Source organism: Pinus tabuliformis, chromosome 7 (assembly GCF_031772625.1).
Source record: "Pinus tabuliformis cultivar Carrire ecotype Pingquan chromosome 7, CPIR1, whole genome shotgun sequence".
NCBI classification, from domain to species: domain Eukaryota; kingdom Viridiplantae; phylum Streptophyta; class Pinopsida; order Pinales; family Pinaceae; genus Pinus; species Pinus tabuliformis.
In genome coordinates this window covers 1,606,020,386-1,606,027,845 of record NC_142293.1, presented here as the reverse complement: position 1 = coordinate 1,606,027,845, position 7,460 = coordinate 1,606,020,386, and the positions used below count along the sequence as shown (strand labels likewise).

Sequence of the window (7,460 nt, the reverse complement as noted above, 5' to 3'; positions counted from 1 at the left end):
AGAACACTTCCAATCCGCCTCAGTGATGTAGTGAACAAAAATTTGTATTATCATTTGCTTATGAATATCTACAATGCTTAGTGCAGAGAGGAGAAACGGAAATGTTAGAGAGAGCATGGAAAAATGTTAGACACAGTATTTTCGTCATATTCGTGCTTCAAATCTTCCAGGTACGAATTTTCAATGTCCCCTTAAAAGGGTTGTTCCCATTCCATTCTGGAAGAAGTCAAAACGGTCTATGTTTCTTTGCCCAAATCTTAGTTTAGAGAGTGGTTTCATATTGAATAGGATTCAAAAGCTTATAACCTTCTTGTTAAATATTGTTAGATTCATTATAATTGCATTTAGAACAGATTATTCCATTCAGGAAGATGAAAAAAACTAATTGTATCTTTCTAAAAAATCTAAAATTAATAAAATTCAAAAGTTTATAACCTTCTCTTTGAAAATTGATACATTCTTTACCACAGTCACACTTGCCCATGGAAGACACAAGGAGAATCTTTCCCTCCCAATTTCTAATGGCAGCGTCATATATGCCAAACTCATTATTAGACCTTTAAGAGACTAGTTGTATCTGAAGCCCATTCTTGAAAACAAGCAGTCCACTTTCTGACAAAATCCATATTTTCAAACAAATGGAATAGCTCCTTTTTTGTACTCTATATTGCTGGCAATTGTACAACTTTTTACATGACACGGTCTTCAGAATTTTGTGAAATATGTCAGAATATACTTAAGACATCCGATACCTTTAAGAGTATCGCCTAGGTTGGAGGGAGGGATATTTCCGACAAAACAATGACCTACAGGAAATAGGGGGGCCCTGGAGTAGCGCTAAACAATAAGGACTGCGGATAAATAGGTAGGGGTGCGCGACGTCCTACCAGCAAAAGTGTTGGGTGTACTTAGCCAAACCAAAAAGCGATGTGTACCCAGCTGTACATGGGAAGAGGTGGTTTCAGGATACTTCATAAGGCAAGGGCTAACTAGCCTGCCATAGGGCATTAAATGCCCAGGAATATGCATGCTCTATAACAAAATAACACCCAGTCTTTACTTTTAATTTATGTAGCCACCAAGGACTCTGTGTTATTTTGTTATAGAGCATGCATATACCTGGGCATTTAATGCCCTATGGCAAGCTGGTTAGCCCTTGCCTAATGGAAAGAACGTTCAGGGAAAGAGGGTAGTACACAAAAATTATTTACTACTTTAATTTGACTTGAAACCATCGCATAGATTATAAGAGCTGAGGATTATCTCGAAAGCTATACAGATTTATCAAACTTATTAGTGTAGTTTAGATTTATTATTAGTTTATTTAGCCGATAAGTCTTTTTATGCATCAACAATTGTCAACATTTTTACTTTGCGTCGTTCGATCAAGTGAGACACTTTCAACCGTTGATTTGAAGTGTCATCTGGCAAGCATGCACTATACTTCGAATGCTTTTTCCAAATATTGGTTGAGTTGCCTTCTTTTCACCTCCGAGTTATGCGGTGCATTGAACCTGGCCCTATTACACAAAAACTATGATCCCTTGAAGGCCCTCAGTGTTACTACATAGAGTTCCTTTGTGTCACTTTCCTGATCGCCTTTGTTGTCCATTACTTCGTGACTTCGTGGGCCGACGGCAAAACGAGCAAATCACCTTAGCCTGGGCAACGTAATTTGCAACGAAGGACGGGGTCTTTGAGAAAAATTTTAGTTTATTAGGTACCGGGGATGGAAACGATACTCCCTTGCTGCTGAAAGAAGGACAGAATGTCTTCAAGTTTTATGCCAGTGGGCGCCGATATTGCCAGGGCTTGTTGGCGACCATGGAGCTTTAGAGCAGGCATGATTTGATCTCGAGGATGTATAATTCTATAGTGCCTTGTAGGGATGAGGTAAATATTGAGGTTTATGTGAATGAGGATGGTATGGATGCTGTCGTATTTGCGCTGGCCAGGAAGAACGCTGCCAAGAGTATGCACAAGGATACCAGGGATCTCCAACAGTGTGCCAGCTTGCTTACGCCGCCTTCGAACCAGAAGTGGCTCAGCAAGGAGCTCATTGCAATTTCTGAGTCGCAGATCCTGTTTTCTTTCCCCTCATTTTGGTTTAAATTCTGCTTCTTTGTTTTGAGCGATGCCGAACAAACCATCTTTGATGTCAAGAGACTCATTGGGAGAAAGTAAGTACTCTGATCTCTGATTTTCTCATTCATTGGACAATTATATTTATTGCAAGTCCAATTCTTGCCTTGATATTGAACCCACAAGGATGCCAATCATGAGATTGGCATGTTAAGTTAGGGGTCGAGCAACATTCTAGTTGGGGTCAGATCAGGATTTGATTTCTGCCCTGTCCAAACATCAAGAAAATGATTTCAAACTTTTACTTGATGAGCACAATTAAATGAAAACATTTGTTTTATATAGGTTTGAAGGCAAAGAAGTTCAGAGGGATATGAAACTGGTACCATACAAGATTGTGAACAAAGATGGGAAACCTTATATTCAAGTTCAGGTACGATATGGAGAGACAAAGGTATTTAGCCCTGAGGAAATCAGTTCTATGATTTTGACTAAGATGAAGGAGATTGTAGAAGCATTCCTTGGCAAGACTATAAAGGATGATGTGGTCACTGCACTAGTACCATACAAGATTGTGAACAAAGATGGGAAATCTTATATTCAAGTTCAGGTATGAGATGGAGAGACAAAAGGAATTTAGCCCTAAGGAAATCAGTGCTATGATTTTGACTAAGATGAAGGAGACTGCAAAAGCATTCCTTGGCAAGACTATAAAGGATGCTATGGTGACTGTCCCTAGTATGCTTTCTTTTCAACCTTTTTTTTAATGAGGTTGTGGGTAACCAATTGTTGATTGCGTTGCCACTATCAGCTTGTGGGCTTGCGCAGGTTATTTTATTGATGCACAGCGCCAAACAACGAAGGATGTCGTTGTTATTGCTGGCTTGAATGTAGCTCGTATTATCCACGAACCCACAGCTGCAGTGATATCTTATGGCATGGACAAGAAGGGTGGAGACAAAAATATTGTTTTTTTTTATCTTGGCGGTGGCATGTTTGATGTCAGCGTTTTGACTATTGATAACAGAGTTTTTGAGGTTTTGGCTACAAATGGTGATAGCCATCTTAGAGGTAATCTGTCTAAACTTTGTCTCGCAGTTTTACATTATGAATTTGAATGTGTGCACAGTGGTTATCATTGAATTTTTTGGTTGGCGTTCGAGCTTTAAACTTACCGAGATGTACACTAATATGTAGGTGAAGACTTTGACCAAAGGATAATGGAATATTTCATCAAATTGATCAAGAAAAAGCACATAAAGGATATTAGTAAGAATAGCATAAATGAAATAAGACATTCAATGTGTTCCTTGTAATATAGATATAATCAAAACATCTAAAGAAAAGTAATTGTACAATGATGCAGTAAAAAAAACAAGGTTTTTCACAAACCACTTAACTCTTTTAGAAAAATTCAGCAATTCCAATTTAATAATCCTATCGGCATCTCTTTGTACTTTTTGGGACAATCAAAGTAACAAAACCATACAAATTAGGTAGCACAACCAGATACTTCTCAACATACATACCGTCAAAGACCTTCCTTCCTTATCTTTGGAAAAGCAAAGAGCGGAAAATGGCTTGATATAGAAGACCCACCTTCTGTCATATCCAGCTCTGATGGATCACCATCTACTCTCCAGTCAAAAGAGTGCAGCAGCTGAGCTAGTGTAAGGTCAATCATGGAAACAGCCATGGCAGCCCTTGGGCACCCTCTCCTCCCTGCTGAGAAGGGAAGCATCCTGAAATTTGATTGACCTGTCACTAAATCCATAACATGGTCATGCTCACCCAATTCATGCATGAATCTCTCCGGCTTGAAAACCAAAGCATCCACCCCCCACACATTGGGATCCCTTCCAATAGTCCACACATTCACGATTACTATTGTTTTTTTAGGTATATTGTATCCGCATACGCTCGCGGTCTCTACAGATTCATGGGGAATCGCTAGCGGCCCCGTTGGATGTAATCGCAGCATCTCTTTCACAACACATTGAAGGAACTTCATCCTTCCCACATCGGATCCGTTTACTTTGCCACATTTTCCGACACAGGATTCTATTTCTTGCTGCAACTTTTTCAGGACATGGGGATGTCTGAGCAGCTCACTCATTGCCCATTCTAACGTGGATGCCGACGTCTCCATTCCAGCGATGAATATGTCCTGTACAAACCAATGGGAAAATAGTTTATGTTGTCAATTAAAAATCAATGTAATATTGAATTGCTGAAGTTAATTTATTTGCATCTAGATTCAGGGGGTTCTTCGGAATATTTTGAAATTTGAAGGACAGGGCAGAGTGTAGTAAAGAGGGATGTCAATTATGTGACCTTCCAATAGATTTCCTAAATTTACAATAAAAAAGAATCGATTTAGCTGTTTAACTCGATTTAAGATTTCCTATCTACATACAAACATAATCAATTTAACTGCTTCTCGTTTGGCTTTGGTGTCTCCCTTTATATCATTGTTATCAGCTGTCATCTGCAGCAACACATCCATGAAATCTTTAACATGCTCTGCCTCTGCCTCTGTCGGTCCCTGGCTGTGGCCGTCACTGGAGGGCGTGGCGGCCTGAACATGAAGATGATCGTCTATAATTTTCTCAGCGAAGGCATCGTATGTTTTGCTTATTTCCACCATACGCCGCTTGTTACTTGTGTTCTTTGATGGAAGTTTTGTAATGAATGAACGAAATGTGTTCTTTGATGGAAGTTTTGTAATGAATGATTGAAAAATACATGGTGAGAGAAAAATGCATATTATGCTAATTAAGGAACGTTTTTCACTTGTTGAACTTGTAGTATACATGTTAATCTATTACTTGTGTTCTTTGATGGAAGTTTTGTAATGAATGAACGAAATGTGTTCTTTGATGGAAGTTTTGTAATGAATGATTGAAAAATACATGGTGAGAGAAAAATGCATATTATGCTAATTAAGGAACGTTTTTCACTTGTTGAACTTGTAGTATTGAATTTAACACACTAACACTTTACAACAATGAACTAACAATCTTCATGATGAAAATAATAATATCGAAGATTTATCTACATAATGAAAAAGGAAATATGGGATATTCCAATCACGTTCCGAGGCATTTTTTAAAATGTGGATGTGAGAAAAGGTTGTTGTGGAAGGTGTTGTTTGTATATGGGAAATTTTTTGATCATGGTGTGTAATCTTAATGTTGATAGGTGGAAGGTGTTGTTTGTATATGGGAAATTTCCTGATCATGGTGTGTAATCCTAATGTTAATAGACATGTCTACTTTAAAATGTGGATGTGAGAAAGGTTGTTGTGGAAGGTGTTGTTTGTATATGAGAAATTTCCTGATCATTGTGTGTAATCCTAATGTTGATAGATATGTCTACTAAGTGGTTCTAGTTAATGGGGCATTGATGTGAGCATTCAATATATTTTTATTCTTTATCAAAGTATTTTTTTGTTGTATTTTTGTAATTCAATTTATGCCTTACGGCGTTTCCTTTGCAACATTTGGTGCAAATGCTAGTTATTTCATAGTAGACCAAAAATATTCTCTTAAAATCCAATATTATTAGCTCGTTATGTAAAAATCAAAATTTGTTAAGCCCAATTCTAATATAACTAAAAACTAACTATATAATAAATCAATAATTACCTTATTAACTTTACATATTATCTATTCAATACTATTATTTAAAATTGACAAGATATAATATTAATAGAGAATAGACCAAATGTAATATCTTGAGAATGGATCAGATGTAGAGAAAAATAGAGCACCATTTAGTGCTTAATATTTGTTTCCAAAATCTGATTTCATCTTGTATTGAAAATTGAAATGGACTGTAATGAAAATTGAAATCAGCTTGGGCAGATTTTATTTCATGTTTTCAAAATATATATATATATATTTTAATCTTCAAACAGATATGAATGTTTGAAAGTTGCAGGCAGCACGAGCCTGTCGTAATGCCGTAGAATCACGTTCGAAGATTAGTGATCCATATGCGTCAATGCTTGACGTGCAAATTAAAAGGCCCAAATATCTTAAATTATCTCAAAGTGATGCCTGCGTTTGTGATTTAGGTTATTCTATGGGTTATCCCCGAAAGTTGCTGTCAATTTTTTGAGCGGACGTTTCAGTTAACGTGATCAACAATCAACTTTTGACTATTGATCAAGTTGTATACTTCTCTTAAATTTGAAGTATCAGATTGCATAATGGTTTACACTTCAAGAATCAGTTTGCATAATTATTTATACGAATTTATGTGTGAATATCAAAGTCTTCAGTGACACACTCCGGTTGGCTTTCTTGGAAAACCAACAAAAACTTCAATGTCCCACCTGACATTCTCTTGCCGGCACTTTTCCTAAAACCAACGTAGGACAAAATGAAAAACATTTCTTAATAACAGTTGTTCACATGTTAGATAAAATATGTGACAAAATACAAAAGAGGAGGACATATCGCAAATTTATTCAGTCAAAGCTGGAATTTTTGTACAAAGCCAACAAATTACAAAATAGAAAATATTTCTTAATAATATTCATTCACATCTTACATACAATATCTACAAACAATATCTGGAATTTTTGTAGAAAGCCAACAAAATAAAAAATATTTTTTAATAATATTCATTCATATCTTACATACAATATCTACAAACCATATCTACAAAATACAAAAGAGTAATACATCTTCAAAATTTATTTAATCAAAGTATGAAATTGTAAATAGAATATCTACAAAATAAAAAAGAGTAACACATCTTTAAAAGTTAATTATTAAATATGAAATGGCTGTGGGAAAGGTAGATTCCCACAACTACCACTCTTACTCTTATAATTTTTAGTTTTGGTTGAGTGGGAAAGGTAGATTTCCACAACTACCACACTTACTCTCATAATTTTTGGTTAAATGGTTTTTTTTATTAACAATATTTTAGTTAAATAAGTTTTTATAGTATAATATTAATCCATATAAATTTATTTTCATTTTAAATATATTATTAATGTTAGATATATTATATATATAAAAAATATAGTGTTAATTTGAAATATATTAGGTATAATTTTTTGATTTCCAATACTAATTCAATACTAATTTTTTGAATATAATTTTTTTGAAGTTAATTAAATTTATATTAATTATATACAATATATCAAATATTCAATTTCATATTGAATTTAAAATAAATTATATCTCAAAACTAAGTACACACTATTAATTTTAAATATTATTAAAATATTTTAATGATAGGAAAATGTATTTTTATTTTAAATATATTATTAATGCTATATATATATATATTTGAAATATATTATGTATAATTTTTTCGAATTACAATTTTATTTTATTTTAAGATAATTTTAAAATTTTATT

General features: G+C 34.6%; 1 pseudogene; it reads right to left on the bottom strand.

Moving 5' to 3' along the window:
* Positions 1-3,613: 3,613 nt before the first annotated feature.
* On the bottom strand, positions 3,614-4,729 carry LOC149254290 (cytochrome P450 750A1 pseudogene; annotated as a pseudogene).
* Between the last annotated feature and the right edge of the window lie 2,731 nt (positions 4,730-7,460).